Source organism: Pogoniulus pusillus, chromosome 1 (genome assembly GCF_015220805.1).
Source record: "Pogoniulus pusillus isolate bPogPus1 chromosome 1, bPogPus1.pri, whole genome shotgun sequence".
NCBI classification, from domain to species: domain Eukaryota; kingdom Metazoa; phylum Chordata; class Aves; order Piciformes; family Lybiidae; genus Pogoniulus; species Pogoniulus pusillus.
In genome coordinates, this window is record NC_087264.1 from 52,633,693 (window position 1) to 52,651,137 (window position 17,445).

At 45.3% G+C, this 17,445-nt stretch overlaps 1 protein-coding gene across 2 annotated transcripts in view; it reads left to right on the forward strand.

Annotated features, from left to right (window-relative positions):
* EHF (ETS homologous factor) overlaps positions 1 to 17,445 on the forward strand; it is a 50,911-nt gene that overhangs the window by 8,791 nt on the left and 24,675 nt on the right. Inside the window, exon 1 of one of the 2 annotated variants that reach the window (XM_064153857.1) lies at positions 3,877 to 3,904. The exons of the other annotated variant lie outside the window; for it this stretch is intronic. The gene's annotated coding sequence lies outside the window, so the exon portion shown is untranslated. Of the gene's footprint in view, positions 1 to 3,876; positions 3,905 to 17,445 lie in introns of those variants that run through there. 2 annotated transcript variants of the gene reach the window in all.

Consider the following 17,445-nt stretch of genomic DNA (forward strand, 5'->3'; position numbering starts at 1 on the left):
CTGCTGGCTCCACTCCTCAGTGCCCCGAGCTCGCCTCTCACCAGCCTCCTGCCTCCGACACCACTCCTCCCCGCCTCAGCCAGAGCAGGCCTGGTAGGCCTCAGCTGGGCAGCTAGGGAACAGCTCTCCAGCTGGGCTTACGCCCACAGCCACAGCGACAGAGACAACTGCACGCTCAGAACGAGAGGAGGGAGAGAGAGAGCGAAGAGTCTGCTGCTTCCATGGGGAGGTGCAGGAACGGGGAACAGAACAACAGTTTGGAGTATCCTGTGCTCTGGGACGGACTGTTTGGCCCCTGGGACTTTCTGCTCCTCTGGAGGACTCCATCGCTACGACAGGACCATGAGAGCCTCCCCCTGGCTCCTGCAGTGGTGCTCTCACAGGCAGTGCCTCGCTGGGCAGCAGCACTTAGGAGTCGCTTCTGGCTCGGCTGCAGCAGCCTGGCGCAGGAACGTCAGGCTCCAAATCTGCTGATGGCTTGACGTGTCTGGCCTACCTGTCAGCTTCTTGCACTCTGCTTTTGATATGCCACTGGAATTTACCAAACGAAGCAGAGATGAACATTAATGGGAAAGCAGAATTACCATACATTTGTTCTGTGCTCTCATCAAGTGTCAGACACTGCAGTGACAGACGCCAGCGTAAGAATCTAGGCAGATTTAGATCATTTCCTCGGTGCTCGATGGCTGTAATTAAGTTAATTCTGGGAATCTTCACTGACATTTCTACCATACTGTGACTGTGGCCACCTAGCTCCTAATTATAGAGGTTTTCATCTTTTCTCTGCCACCTAGAGTCGTGTGGGGACCAAAACCATGCTAATTTTGTGGCTGCGGTGCTGGAGAAGGACACGCAGAGGGAAAGGTCTGCCTGGCTATGAAAGCCACCTGTAATCCTCTCTGTGCTGAACCACATGTAAGTGCCAATAAGCATATTTGGGAGCATGGGGACAGCATAGCTGGACAGGCAGGGCAGTAAACCCAAGGAGCCACCACCCTGTGTGGCACTGTGCCTTTGAAAATAGCACACTACTAAATGATGCATGCTGGTGTGCTGGCCAAGTTAGCCTCACCTTGCCCAGACCTGTTGGTACAGTGCACTTTTTTGTCTGTCTGGAAGTATTCTGGGTCTTAGCAACCAGAGCTGTCTCTGCCCTAGGGAGCTGAGACAGAGCAGGCTTACAGCCACACAGACAGACGGCGACACAGCAGCCTAAGAACCCTAGCTGAACCAAATTCCTGCTGCTTTTCCTGGTGCCCTTTCTAGCAGCAGGAGAACTATCATTTCCCTCAGCTGTGTTGAGATCCAGTAGAGCTTCTGCAGCTCATGAATGAGATCTTCCAGTGTGACTCTTTGACTTCCCATGTTTAGCTCAGTGGGATGAAGTAAGAGCTGGGTTCCTTGGTAAAGATGCTCTTCCTGGGAAAGGAGGCATTCTTCATTGCTTTCTCATTCTTTGCTTACTTCTTAGCGTTTTCCTGTTCTCCTACTCCGCTGATATGATGATAAGACATGATTTTGATGATGAAAGCCTTGGTATAAATGCTCACCAAGGCAGGAACTGGAATGCAAATACTCAGACTCCGTGACATGAGCACCATGAGAAATTTTACAGGTCCCTGTAGGCCAGCTTATGAAAACTCCAAACGGATGCATAGCTGTTTTCAGTGACAAACCTCAACCTCTGCTGTTGAAACTACAAGGCACTACTGCTTTCCAGGCAGACACTTACACCCTTTCTTCTTCCTGAGGGAAAATTTTCTTTGCTAGGTAAGAATTAAGGTGAACTCAACTATAGCCTGAGTGAAAAATGATGGGATCTTCCCAAGCAACACTTGCACACAGGTGCACCCCATCTGTGTGAAGAAAACAACTCAGGCTTCAGTGCAGTTGGTGTCAGTGTGGATGATAGGAGCAAGAGTGCCATTCCTTGAGCCTGAGATCCACTATTTACCTTGAAATCAGGTTCAGTATAAATAACATGGATGAAATGTTTTGCCTACAGTGACAATGAGCTCTGATTAATAATTAATAGCAGCTGTGGGTGTTAAAGGGCAGTTGATTCTCTGTGCTGGGTAAATCTAGCACTAAGAATGCTTGTCAGCATCTGTTGGGATGGAGATTTGTGATGAGACCTGGAAGCAAAACCGAACAAAGACTGGAAACTGAACCTCTGAACAGTCACTGCGTAGTAACATTCAGCACTCCTTGTGGTTTACGCATAAAAATGAACCAAACCTCAGAACCTCCCCACACTGCTACCTTTCTAGCTGGTGTTATGTGAGATGCTGCTTCCGGCTGGTGAAATAATATTAGACAGATGAGGGATCATAGTTTCATTTAGGCACCTCATTTCCTGCTCAGGGTCATGGCTGCAAGCTGGTAGGGTAACTCGCACATAGGCAAGGAGAGCTCTGCACTCAGAGCACTTCAAGCTCTCCCGTGAGCATGGAACTTCCATAAGGAAATAGCATTTCCCTGCTCTTCACCCCTGTTGAGAGCTGATCTGATGGCTTAAGTAGTGAAAGACCTCTAATGCAATGCCCAGGCTGTAGCTGAGAGGAACACGCATAAAGATTTTGCCTGACTTCCATGGGCTGTAAAGCAGGTGCCTTAAGGAAAGCCTCAGCTTTCCTTTGCTGAGCTTACCCTTCAGGGTTAGGAAGGTCGAAAGCAGAGAAATGTAGAACTAAACACTCACAGAGTTGCAGAATGTCAGGGGTTGGAAGGCACCTCCAGAGATCATCCAGTGAAACCCCCCTGCTAGAGCAGGAGCACTCAGGGTGGGTCACACAGGAACATATCCAGGTGGGTTTGCAAAGTCTCCCAAGGAGATTCCACAGCCCCTCTGGGCAGCCTGCTCCAGGGCTCCTGCAGCCTCACCATATGAAAGTTTCTCCTCACATTGAGGTGGAACCTTCTGGGTTCCAGCTTGAACCTGTTGTTCCTTGTCCTAGCACTGGGCATCACCAAACAGAGCCTGGCACCTTTATCTTGACACCCACCCCTCAGATATTCACAGACATTGATAATGTCCCCTCTCAGCCTTCTCCTCTCGAGACTAAGCAGCCCCAGATCTTTCAGTTCTCAGCCTGGAGCTCATCTGCTGATTCTCTGCCCAGCTAATGTGCATGGAGCTGAGCTTTCATACTCAAGCCCAAATACACATCAGAGGCTGATTTTTATCCCTTGTTTTGTCTTTTACTTTCTCCCAGACACCCAGAAGAACAAAAGACCTCTTTCTGTAGACTTGTGCATTTCACAGGATGTTCAAGATATGAAAAGGAAGACTTGAGCCCATGGCATTGACTTACCCAGGCCACCTCCTGGCCAGCACTGGGTTATTCCAAACTGTGTATCTCCTAATGTTATATCCAGACTGATTTTGACTCAGGCCATTCCCACTTTTCAGTTCTACTCATTCTAATGATGATCTCCTTATCTACCCGAAGTAACCTGCATTAAACAAAAAAACCAAAACAAACCCAAACCAAACAAAAAAGAAAAGGGATGGTCTTAAAAAAACAACTACAAAGAAATCAATCCCTCATCCATTACGGGGTTTTTCTTTTGTTCTGGAGCCACGCGTGTAACCCGGTTAGACCTGTTCTCTTTGAGTGCTGAGAACTGAGCTGGCCTTATGCAAATGCTCCCAGCCTCTTCTTGCTTGTTGTCGTTACAGACCCAATCAAATGAACAGGAAGTGACCTAAGGAATTTGCCTATTGGCTGCCTGGCTGCTCAGCAAAATGTTTTAAAATTAATATCACATCCATTTATCTTCACTCCTGGGAGTCTTTAGGAGGCATAACTTAGTACCTGTGTTTACCCAACCTCCTGTTCTGGAGACAGTTCTCCCATTGCCTCAGTTAAGGATTGCACTCCAGAACCTGCAACTAAATGAGGTAAGGTGTTTGGTTTGGGGTTTTTAGCTTTGGTTTGGTTTTTTTTTTTAAATAGACTTCCTTTAAATTGGTACCAGTGAAAATAAAGAGAAGTGTCTACGGAATTCACTGCCACTCTGCTGAGCCTTTCCCTTCCCACTTTGGAACAGCTGCTAAGCTCATTTGATCAGAAGGCTTTTCAATGTCAGCAAAAAGTGCCATTTTGGACTTGTGTCTTGCTTCTGCTGTGTTTGTTTGACGGGAGGCAGGTCTTTCCTTACTCAGAACTGTCACTGACTTTGAATAGTCAGTGGCTTCAACAGGATGGGTAAAGGTTTCCCAAGGATCCATTTTACTCTGAGGTATCTAACTATATTCTAGACCCTAGTTCTGCTGCTCTGGTCCACAGAGGGTTCATCTGTTCAGTAAGGCAAGGGGTGAAAGAGTGGAACTCCTCAACACCATGGAGAGTGCTGCTGTTGTAGAGCCGTGAGACACTTCAGAGTGACGGCGTTTCTGTGGCTTTTGGTGATGAGGATCTTGGTGGTGATTGCGTTGTTAACAAACCCCCCTAAAGGGCATTTCTAACTTGGTTTGTTTTTATCCTCAAAGTAATTCCTCGGCAGTGCCTGTGGTGATGGTGGTTCTGCCCATCTTAGCCCCTTCTAGGATAGAGCACTGCACGGAACCCAGCTCAGGCACTGGGTAGGTAAACACAGTGTAAGCAGAGGCCTGCAGTGTCTTTGTCTGTTTAATTTGTTTCTCTTCCAAGGGTAATTTTACTTGAATAGAACCAGAAATGGCCCCTTAAGGTATATGCACAGCTGTTAAAGGACTGGCAGATGTGAATGTAAAGAAAAAAAACCCAATTCAGAATCTCTGTTGACGCTGTAAAATGCGCGCCTGTGGGTTGAGTGATAGATGTTTGCCGCTCACCACAGCAGCCATTGGAGACACAAACCCTTGTGTACGTGGTTACCAAGGTGTTGAATTTTACCAGTGATGTGCTGTTGGATTACTTCATCTGAAAACTATCACTTGTCACCTTAACTCCTAAAAGTGCATCCAGACGTCCTCCTTTTTTCCCCCGCTCTGTTCTTTAGATGATGCCAAAATGCCAATTCATAGAGCCAAAAAGAAAAAAAAAAGACCCTTGAGGTAAAAGCATCACTAAGTGATTTCATTTGTACTTGTGTCACACAGAACTGTGTTAAATGTGTGAGTCTTGAACCAGTGTTTCCTGGAATTTTGGGAAACTTCGGTTGGGGAGGGAGGTGGAAATGCACTCCTTTAAGTTCTGGCTCGATAGCAGATTTGCAAGTAGCAGCTGAAGCCAGCTTTGTGACATCTGTTTTGCACTGCAGAAAGCAGCAGAGCTGAAAAATGTAGCAGTTTGATATCTAATGCAAATGCAGAAAGCAAAGCCAAAAAGAGCTGCAATTCACACTAGAAAAAACATCAGGATTAAGATGTTTCCCCAGGAGCTATTACAATTAATGACAGCTTCATTCCTGGCCAAAACCAGAAGTGACTTCCCAGAACTTTTCAGAATTTAGTGAGATGACCTGAAGCAGAAATTACCTCCTGGTTTTTTCCTATCTTGTAAAAAAAACCACCAAAACCCATAAATCCAATAATGGAGAATTCACCAGAACCTTTTTAACTGCTCCAGCAATCAGATACTATTCCCCCTAAAAATATTTTATCTCGGTTTGAGTCTGATGTGGTCTAGCTTCAACACTCACCCACCTCATTTTGTTTCCTTGTGATGGTTAGTGTGAAATTCCCCTGGCTGGCAAATTTCTCTTTCTTCTGTAGATATCTGGGGAAAAGTCCTTCCTCAGCCTGGGTTTTGATAACTGTTGCAGTTTGAGCTCCACAGGCTTTTATTTTAGGGGGGAGAACAACTTCCACTCTATGGACCTCACTGTAAGCTTTCTCATCCTCTAATTACTTTAGTGGTCCCATCTAAGTTTTCAACATCTACTATGAAATTTGGATGTCAGGACTGGGCACTGGCTGTAGGGACAGTACTGCCAAGCATAAAGGTAACATGAGTGAGTATGCTGGGAGCTCAGGCTTTATAAAGCGTGTCCAGGGCTTTCTTAGAGCCCTCTGGACCCCATTCTCACCTTCAAGCATTGGTCCTACAAGTGGAGATGAGGTTGTCATTAGTAGAAGCAGTGTTTATTTGCACATTTTTCTTTCCAGTCCTAGCACTGTTTGTAAAGCCTACAGGGATGGCAACAAAGGATAATTTTCCCGCATCATAGTGATAAAGGTTTTTGTTATCAGACTAGAAATATGCTTGGTTTTCCCCAGCACAAATTATAGGTAGCCTTTCACAGCAATTTGTAGGATGACAACAATGTTGTGGTGAGATCAGGTAGTAGAATGTGGTCTAAGGTGGGACATTGCCATCTGAGCGAATGCGCTGCGCTGTCACCGTGGGAATTTCAGGCTGACTTGCTTATCCTCTGAGTGCTCTGTGTTTTCAGCAGTTCTTCACTACTTGTTCTCTCTGGGAGGTGCCAGATGACAAATTGTAATGGAGAGACATCAAAACTGAAAAGGGAAAATCATCCAGAGACACAGGCGAAGAGAGACTAGAGAGGGAAAAGGGTGCGTCTGTCTGAACGGCACTGATGTGTTAGCCTGTCCCCTAGCAATTTGCACCAAATAAAAGCCTTGGAAGGATGAAATTCTACACCTGCTGGAGAAGTGAACATTTATGTACAATTCTCACAGGAGAGAGCCAATGATTTTACTCCCTCAGTGAACTCAGCTGCCCATGAGCTGTGATACCTTTGTGGAATCGCCGCTTACCTTCTCTCCCTTGTTTACTCCTTGGCCACATCTAACAATGTCAGGACCAAACCATTCTGTCTTCTGCCACCGGCTGTAGTGCAGTGTGGCTCTCTCCTGTGCAGCCTACACTTATGTGCATTCCTTGCTTAGATTCAGTCCCAAGAGAAGAAGCCTCTTTTGGCAACGCAACGAATGCCGTTGCTGTGCCATGACCACTAGGAGAAATGGGTGGGAAAGTGGATGCTACAGGGCAGGCTTGTCTAGCTTAAAAACTGGTCAGTGTGCTGAGACCAAGCTACAGGCAGAGATGAAGGACTTGTTATTCTGATGGTAATATGAAAACCCTTTGTAGGATTTTCTGTTGTCTCCCTCTCATCAACCTTCCTACAGCTGTAGAGCAGGTGTCCTTTCTGAAGACTCGGCGTTCCTGTGGCAAGCAGCACCTAAAAAGAAAAGGGTCACAAACTTAATTGTCAGTTGTCATTGCTAATGACACATGATGTTAGGATGTGGTGGAACCCAACACAAAGGCTCTGCTGTCCATGAGGAAATGAACAGAAATGCTAACGATTTTTGTCACTTGAGCAGTTTGTGGCACTCAGTGAAGTCAGTCCCAGGTCCCTGCCCAGTCTCTCAGCTTAGTTACTCGGGGGCTTTCAGATGTGAACTCCTGGAGGAGTTCACTAACACTGAGTGCCTTGTGAGCACCAGTGAAGGCTAGCACCATCCTCAGCAAAGCGTCCTGGCTTCAGCTGCTCGGCCAGCCTAATGCTCAAGGCTGCTTCCAGATCTCTAACCACAAATGTCTGCTTCTCTTTTCTCCCTCTCTGCCTCCATCACACTCTGACAGTTACAGATATTTTGGCCCTTGATGAAACCAGGATTTATTCCTGCAAGTTTTCAGGCAAAGGGCATGTTGTGAATTTAGTAAGGGCGAAATTCACCTCTGATAGAGGAGTTAAGTGAAGAAGAGTTTGTTCACACAGCTGGTGTACGGAAAAATAAAGATTAGTTTGGTTTCTGCAGGAGTTGTCAGGAGTCCTTTTTAGTATGAGGGCTGTTTTGGACTGTACTGGGGATGCAGCTTGCACCAAATCCATCACCGAATGCCTGTAATTCCTGGGACATTTGTTGGTCATTGATCAAGGGAGATGGTCATTGGGTGAGAATGAGTAAACAAGGAGTCATGTAGCCAGTGGAGCAATCAAGGGACATTTTCGGGTGTCTCCCTTTGAGAAAGAACACTCAAAGGTTCCATTTCCAGAAGGTGACATCTCACATGGCTACGGTTACCTGTTCCTCTACTAATCTGGTGAAGTATGCTTCATGGGAAAGAGCACGAGAACTAATGGACAAAACAGCTTGCTGGGGCAAGATAAACACTGGCTATAAACCAGTAAGTTGGGGCAATAAAAGAGAATTGCTTTATAGTAGTAAAAAAAAAAAAAAAAAAAAAAAAGGTAGTTCTTCTTAAAGGATCTGCAAACAGAAAGAATAAAAGTTCCTGCCTGTTACAGGGGAAGGATACAGACATACGCACTTGAGCTATTTCCTCAGCTTCCAGTTAGATGTAGCCAGAATAGTCTCCTGAGTCCCTGCAGATCGGTAAAGACTGAGCAACTATATGTGAAAATATACTTTACTGTCCAAACTGTTAGTGTCAGCATCATCAGACTTTGTGTGTGTGTGTGTGTTAGAACTGTGGTGGGTATTCCTTGAGCTAGTAGTGAGCAGGTAAGTGGTTTCTGTTGCTATATAATCAACAAACCCATGTAAAACTGCTCAAGATGCTAGTCAAGAATCAGGCTAAGACCATGGTACTGTGATTACCCCTAAACTTTCTTAATGATTCTTACTGAAACATATAATTGTTATTACACAACAGATTAGAAGCATTATGATGAGGCACTTTCAAAGTATGCCTGCTTAAGCAATTGTCTCATAGATTGGCAGAGTTGTGAGGGGCTTTATCAGGGAGTCAGATTCTGACGCATTCAAGGAGGCTGTTCCCACCTCTTTTGCAGTGACACCTAATAGACTGCCGACATAAAACAGACTTGCAGTGTTCCCAGACAGCTGCCCTGACAGGGGACGATGGCAATGTTCTAGGAGTCAGAATGAACAGATGATGAGATGAATAAGATACCCTCAGAGACTTCTCAAAAGCGCCACGTACAAAATGCAACAGAAATGAGATTGTTTAGCAAATTACCTTCCCTTTTTGGTGGAGCTGTAGTACTTTGTAAGAACAGGCAGAAACTTCTCTTCCTCCTTTAAATCTTAAATGATTAAATGTTTTTGGATGCTAGTCAAATTGCAGTCAGTCCAGTAAATCTTTCTTAGGCTGCCCGTGGCCACTCCCCATGTGCATACACTCACACAAGCATACGTGCACATGCACATCCCTTATCTCCCTCACAGCCTTTCTCCACGTACTTTTTAATGTGGTGATTCAAATATTTACCCCCATTTCAACCAATTTTCTTCCCCCCCCCCCCCCAATCTGAGTAATGTCTTTATGTCATCCTTCGAGTGATGAAACTGTTTGTTCTTGGTGTTTATGTGCATTTTGTCAGCAGGTGTGAATGAGTGACTGGCACTGTCCCGCAGTGAGCGGGAGGCTGCCTATGCCAAGAGCCCTGGCTTGAGCTGTCTGTGGCGTCCACACCTGCTGGTTTTGCCCTGAGCTGCAGTAGTTTCCCTTAGTGGTACATGTGCGTGGCCTGAGAGCTGCTGTGCCCAGGGCTGCCTTTCCTCAAACCCTGGAATCTGCAGCTCTAGCAGCAGCTAGGCTCTTCTGTGCTAGCATTGAGATAAAGGAGTGATGCACAGACTCAAAGCTGTGAACATCATCAGTACTACCATGCATGCGAAGAGCTGTGAGAGCTTTGGCTTAGTTAGAGACAAGGCAGCAGCTATGACACATCTTCTATATTAAAAATCTTATGGAGATTTAATCATTAAAGATAAAAAGAGAAGAAAAAACTCCCCAGCACTTGAAAATAGCTGTTCTAAGGGTCTCTTCTAACACAATGTTAAAGTTGGTATCACTCAGATGTTAATTCACCTCCTTTTACATAAAGTAATTGTTTGAAATTGATTTGCTTAGTGGAACCCGTTCCAATTACCTTGAGGAGTAAGTGAGCTACATACCTGTGAAGTGGATCAAAACCATCTGAGGGAAGATAGCTTCTTCCCCCCTCTTTCTGAGTCCTCCAGCTTCAAACTCCTCAATTGCTTGAGAGCTGGCAAGCTTGTGCCACAGATAGAGAACTGAAGATGGTGCTTGAAACTGTTTTACTGGTTATAGGCCTTTGGCAGTGGTTGAAGGGAGCTTCCCTGGCCAGGTTAAGCTGAGAGAGGAAAAAAGGAAACCCAAAAATTGCAAAAAAAAATCCAACAGAGAAATAAAATAAACAGGAGGAGAAGGAATAGCAATGCTGAGTGAAAGAGGAAGAATAAGATCACACCCTTCACATCCTGGGTAGCATTTGAGACGGCCACATCTGGTAGCCTTTAGAGGCCACGTTTCAGGATTACCGTGGTGAGGCTCTGCAGAAGGTTCCTTGGTGACCATGTACACAACAGCCACGTTAGCCAACTTTATTGCTTCCAGCACAGCTGCTCTATGGTGACATTATTGCCTGTTTGCAGTAATATCTCAGTTTGGTATTTGATGTTTTCTGTCTTGCATAAACAACTCTACACAACAGTCTGTTACTTGCACAACTCAAATATAGGTTTTTGCATCTCAGTTGCTGGGGGTCCTCCCTCTCTCTCTTACCAGGGAACTTGCTTTCAAAAATTCCTTTCTTACAACACCACCCAAACAAACACAATGACCAGGAAAACTCCTCAAAACCTTAAAATAGCCACGGGTCCACAGAACAGACATTTTGAATTTCAGCCAGCTCCCCTTAGCTATTTCTAACTCATTTTCAGAATCATGCCTAGGTCAAAGGCAGATTTTTGATCAAATACTTCATGTATTAATTTAATTGTTTGGCTCTCCTAGGCCCACAATAGCCATGATGGATTGAAGAACCTTGGGTTCAGTCTGAATAAGTCTCTCTTTTTTTTTTTTTTTTTTTTTGGTCGAACATTCCTTCTCCTATTATGTTGGTTTGAGCTGGAAACAGCTCTGGACCAAGGACAGAAGGAATTTACCCCCAAGGAGTAAATAAAAGCGCTTGCACAGAATTGGAAGTTAAATGGAAATACTATTGACAGAAACAAACAGACTACAACAGGTACCAAGGTACAAGCATTTATATGCATTCAGAATCAATCCTGGCTGCCTCTCCCACCAGCTAGGGAATAGCTTTCCAGCCAGGCCTAATCCCACACAGCCAAAGTGATAGAGACAACAGCACGCTTGGAGCAAGAGGAGAGAGAGGGACTGGACAGCCTGCTGCTTCCATAGGGAGATGCAGGAACAATTTACAGTATCCTGTGTCCTCCCTCTGGGATGGACTATTTGGCCCTCTGGGACTTTCTGGTCCTCTGGAGGACTTTATGATAGGACAGTTAGTCCTAAATCTACAACACCTATGTAATGCTTCTTCTTCACCCTCAAAACCCCAGGATCAGCCTAACTGCTGCACGCTGACATATTTTGCTCGAGACATGACGTGACCTATAGCCGCAGAGCAGAGGCTGGCAGGAGAGAGTGGAAGGGACTCGTCTATTGCCTTTTCCTCTCTGTAATGAGGCAATTCTGCTTCCTCCCCCCATTTCTGAGCTCTGTGCTATCTACTTTCCTTTGGTCTCTCGTGTGGACTCTTCCTTTTCTGCTCTGTGGTTGTCTGTTTCAGGAGTTCTTCCACCACCACAGATGCTTTCGCAGTAGGTGAGCCCTGGAAGGTTAGTTTTTCAGAAGAGCTTAAAAGCAGCCCAGTTCTCACCTGAGTACCTTCTTCTCACAGACTTAGCATGGTTTTTTTTCTCTTTTTTCCTTTTAGTAGGTGAAGGTCTGGAGAGTGTGTTGGTTCATACTGGAAAACAAACACTCCCAGTGCTTCAGCTTGCCATGCTCTCTCAAGAAAGTTCCCTCCCTTACGCTTCATGTACTGCTTCTTCCTGCTGCCTTTTGCACCACTGCGTCTCACCTGCTTTTTGTTTTCTGTTCTTTGCCTGACATCTCGTCTGACACGAGCCTTGGAACGTTGTGTTACTTTGACCCGTGGAGATTTCAGGGATGGAAAAGTACAGTATTTAGCTCTGCTGCGACACCAGACCCTTCTGTGGCACAGGAAATAGTTCACCTTCGGAATCGAGTGAGCGCATTTGTGCAAAAGGCAGTGGGAAAAGCTCTATTGTCAAACCGGCCCAGGCTGTTGAGGCAGATGCCTGGCCCTGCTCTTTTGTTTATATTCCAGCAAATCAAAGCTGACCTGTGTTGTTATCGGAGCAGAGCAGCAGGTGCAAAAAAATAACTCTGCTGCCAACTCAAACGAAAGGGTAAGGCTAATACCCTCTGGGAGGTATTGAGAAGATAAGAGAGAGCCATGCCAGCAACTGAATTAACGGCTCTATTTACGGTGGGTTTTGCTCAATAACCTGCTCCCAACACTGACACATAAATACTCCATTGTGTCGCTTAACGCAACTGCTGGGGAAATCAATGGAAACAGGATGGGCAGCTCTCCATGTGCCAGCTGAGGAGGAGAAACGCCGTGGAAATGTTGCTCCCCTAACCGCAGGCAGGGGAGAGGGGAAAACTGTTCTTGTAGGGAAGTGGGGTAGATACTGTTTCCCACAGCATCCTCCCTTTCCTGCAGAAGCTGGTTGCGGAGCAAGGAAACTTCATTCTTCTCATTTTATGGTTGCTTTTAGCGAAGGCAGGTAGCATTTGTGGGCCCCAGCATATACACCAGCTACCATCCCAGTGCCATGTGGCTCCAGGGGGCTCAGGGCTTCCTCAAAGTCTTGGCTGTGTGAGATAAATGAGCCTGTTGCTACAGCCAGAGGTGAAGCAGACAGCTCTTGGAGTGGGATGCCAGGGTAATGGTCTTACAATCTCTTATTCTTTACACAACAAATCCCATGCGAAGAAATCACATGGATAGAGCTGAGCTCCAAATCAATGTTCACTAACACACAAACATGCAAGCCCAAAGGATGTTTCTCAGTAATGGTCTGGCAGCAGGTTTCTGAAACAAGGTCAGTGAGCTCCACTGAACTATTTCACTTGTAGCCACCTTCCTGGGGACACTTTGCTTTGGACACTTTGGTGTTCTAGAGAGGAACACAAGGGGAACAGGCATCCTGGCTAGAGCTATCATGCCGGCAGGACTGGCAAATCTCTTCTTGGCACTAGTGAAACATGGCTGGTGCAGGCAGAGGAATTAACAGGTACACAAACCCTCCCTGTTGGCTGCTCAGAGTGAGCCTTCCCACCATAAGTCCTCCACTGCCTCTGCTATGTCTTGTCCTTGAAATGCCCTTTTGCTACTATGCCAGCCAAAGCCTGTGATCAGATTGTGGTGAGTCAGGCACTGGGCTGCAATAAGACATATTCTGACTAGGGCAGTCCTTCTCTGGAAAGCTTCCCAGTTCAGCACAAAATGCTTTACGCTCAACTTGCAGCGTTCTTGTCTAGATAGTTTGTGCCGTGCCCCACATGTATTTAATGGAGAAGCACAATTAATTTTGTGATTGAACTAATCAATTCATGTAAAAGTAGTCATCTCAGTGGGAAAATCTACACATTCCTCAAGACACTTCCCTGGTTTTCGCTTGTGTTCCTTATTCTGCTCAGTCCTCACTCAGAAGCCAGCTCCAAAGACCTGCAGTTTTCAAACCCTTCATAAAAATAAAATGCACGAAACAGGGTTTAGAGAAAGGAAATGATGAAAGGGGGAAGAGGGAGAAAGGGAGAGAAGTGTTTTTATTGTTGGAAGCAGCTATTACTGTTGAAAAGCAGACTGGTTCCATAACAAAAGAGAAGTGGTGGTTACAACAAACTCCACGGAATACTGACTGCTGCCCCAGACTGTATCAGAGTCTGTATCTGAGCAACTGCTATGACAGAAGCACTTCACACCTCATGAGAGCCAAAAGTAACACAAACATTCGTGGTTGTTAATATTGTCATCATCCACTAATAACTGAACAGTCAGACAGGCTACATGTATGTCACACAGCTGGAAGCTCCTCTCCTCGGTGGGTTCTTAGTCTTCAATGCAATGCAGAGAGAAGCTGTCGTGGAAGGTAGAGGGAAGCGACCGAGGAAGTGCAGACAAGAGAAAAGGAGAGGGTATCAGAACGTGATGGCAATATTTTGTTAGCTGATGAGGTTCTCACCTAATTAATGCCAGGTGGCTTGCCAAGCTGCAGGGGCATCCCAAACGCTTTCTGGCCATTTGTATATTAAGTGTATGGTAAGCAAAAGAAAGGTGTTTAGCAAAAGATTAGGGAGATGAGATGGCTCCTGGTTAGAGGAAGGATGTACCAGAGAGATAGGAAGGACATGAAAGGAGGTGTGAAGCTGTTCCATGAGGTGTGGTATTAAGTGCTGAAAGAAGAATAAAGAGCAAAGGCATTTTTTCCCATTATTGTGTATCCCAAGAGGGTATCCCTGAGGCTAGACTGATGAATCTCTGGCAAATTACTTCTAAATATTCAGGAAATGTAGCTGACCCAAATTATCATGAAGGTGCTGAGGTGGTGCCGACAGTGATGCAAGGAGTGCCACAGAACAGGCAAGGCTGTGTTTTGCAGTACCAATTCTGCGGGGGGGGGGGGGGGGGGGGGGGGGGGGGGGGAAGCCTGCTGCTCTTTTTCCAGTTTTCAGCAAATACATTTATTCGTTCCAAACATTCTAAGGCTGTGGCAAGGGAGGTTGAAACTAGATGATCTTTAAGGTCCATTCTAAGCCAAACCGTGATTCTGTGAGTCTGTGAATCTGTCATCCCGTGATTCTCTGATTCTGTGACGCTATGATTCTGTGATTCCATGATGCTGTGATTCTGCGATGCTGTGATTCTGTGGTTCTGTGATTCTATGATGCTGTGATTCTATGATGCTGTGATTCTGTGATGCTGTGGTTCTGTGATTCTACGATGCTGTGACTCTATGTTAATGCAAAAGTGACACAAAGAATGAAGCAATCCTTTTCTTGACTCTCTGTCATCTTAGCTCTACACCTAGCAGTTCCACTGCTAATACACGGAAGTGTGCACCAATCTTCTACAAGAGGATAATGATGTTTTGAGAATAAAACAAATCATAGAATCATAGACTCAACCAGGTTGGAAGAGACCTCCAAGATCATCCTTGGTTCATATTCAAAAACTAGTGGCATTGCAAGAAGGGGCACATCTAGCCCTGTGATATGGCAAGGGAACATGGATCCCAGACACTGGGTGCTGGGTGAGGGCTAGGTTCCAGTTCAGTGTCTCCTCTGCTAAGGCAAAACCTGCAGAAGTATCAACCTTTTCGCAGCACTGTCAGACATATCTATGCCTTGAGGACTTTCTGTTCACAATTGGCCTTCTGTTTACTACTCATTTAGAAAAACAAACAAACAAACAAGCAAAAGCTCTTTTAAAGTCTCTCCCTTTATTTTCATTATACTAATAAGTGTCTTGAAAATGGAAGTCAGTTCATACAATTGTGAAAAAAAAAAAAACAAACCCACAGTGGAGGCAGGGAAAAAAAAAAAAACAACCTGTACTTATCATCTTTTTGGCATTCATAAAGTGAACTTTGCTCTCCCTCTCTCAAAAAAGGAAACTGAACTATGGTTTTGTCTTCAAATTACATCTTTAAAAGTGAGATAAGGACCAAACCCAAACCCTGGAGCAGAGGGCTAGCTCAGATACAGATCTAGAGCTTAACTTTTCCACCCAAGCTTCTCTTTAGTTAAAATATATATGCATGATTTTGAAGCACCTCTATGAACATGTTAAAACAGCCACCACCTATCTCTTGCCTTGTAGTGCATCATGAAAATCAGATCCTTAGTAATAAAAGATTCCAATCGAGCTTTATTTGATTTTGTTTATCATGATTCTATCTGTAATGTAGGTAAAGATTAAGTGTTCCTTTTTTTGTTCACCTTCCTTTCTCTGGTCTTTCAGTTTACCTTAGTGCATACTTTTCATATGGAAGGTTCAAAGGAAACAAAGGAGTAAACCCGACTCTTCCTTTCCAAAAACCGACAGCAGTAAATGATGGAGGTCTCAATGCAGTCTCTGCAAGCTCATCAAGAGTCCGTTTTGCACATGCAAAGCTGGGTTTATGCATATGAACCACAGCTGTATACACCAAAAATAGAGAAGCAGAGGAATGTGCAGTTCAGAGAGGCACGAGAGGGGAAAAGATTACCCTGGAAGCCTCAAACTAGAACCCTGAATGCAGTGAGTTTGGGAGCTTATTTTTGGGAGTTTCTTGTAAAAATGCTTCCTTGAACTTGACCCTCAGAGCCTGACCTCCTTTTGTCCCCCTGGGGGGACAGACTCAGAATGCAACGCGGCAGCCCCTCCGTGTGTTGCACCACGAATGCTGAGTGTGACCGCAGTTCTTTACCGACCTGCCATCAGAGCTCTCCAGCCTTTATGAAGTGTGTTTGCAGTGATGTTAGTGGTTAGCCTTGCTCGAGATTATCATCGCTCAAGCCAAGCTGCGTCCGAATGGTTCCTTGCAGGTCATAGCAAAGGGATGGATCCAAAGCTGAGCTTTGTCTTGTGAAGTGTATCCCTGCTGGGAATCGGCTTGTGGATGAGCTGTTTCATTTGAGGCTTCTCCTCTTTGCCTTTCAAGCACTAGAGTAAAAAGATGGAAACAAAGAAGTGTGCGATGGCTCCATGTGGATCTACGTGGCCAGAAGAGATCCTAACAAGCTGTGGAGCAGGTAGTATCTGAAAGTGAGCGGTGGCAGGGATGATATCTTATCTGGGAGTTTGGCACAGACACCTAGGGTGAACCTGAGACAACTGCAAAACAGACAGGTAGAGATCAGAGAGGAATCACAGGGTCAGAAGGAGCCCCTGGAGCCCTGGTAGTGGTACACATTGAATGGGGGGGGCGGGGGGGAAGAAACTCCAAGCAACAGAGGACCCACAGCTATAGCATGCAAATAGGCTCTCAACATTCATATATTCATCTTGTACCTGCCCTTACCCCCAGTGGAGATGTAAAACAGGTGCTTGGAATGCAAAGAAGCTAATTGATCATATACATGACAAGTACAGACCGCCTGTGTAAAGCAGCTCCACATGCTTGGGGATAAGAGTCCTTTGTTTCTGCTGTCTTGGAAACTTGTCCCATTTGGTTGTCTTTTAATTTTTCAAGACAGTGATTCAAATCCAGAAGCTGTTCTTCTGCAGCTGCTTTTATTAACCAGCACCATTTGTTTTAGATTGGTCTTCAGGAGTTTGACTGCAACCCAAGGTGCAGTAATGACCTAAAATATTTAACATAGGCTGTAAATACTTGTTCCAGAAACCCTAAGCCCTGAAAAGCAGAGGTTCTGTTTTCACTGTGTACATAACATACTTCAAAGAAAACAGGCCCAGGTGAAATCTACATTTGAAGTTCAGCCATGATGGTAAAAGGGGAAAATTGGGGAAGAATCCCATAGGTAAATACAGCAAAAGAGATCCACCCTTTTGCACACGCCAGGAGGAGCTGCACTGAGCTTGTCTCAGCTAGAAGTCACCCTGAGACTTTGCATAGCTCACGGGTGGAGTCATAGCTTAATACTTTCACTCAGTTTTGCCTTAGACACCTTTTTGTGTGTGTGTGAGTTT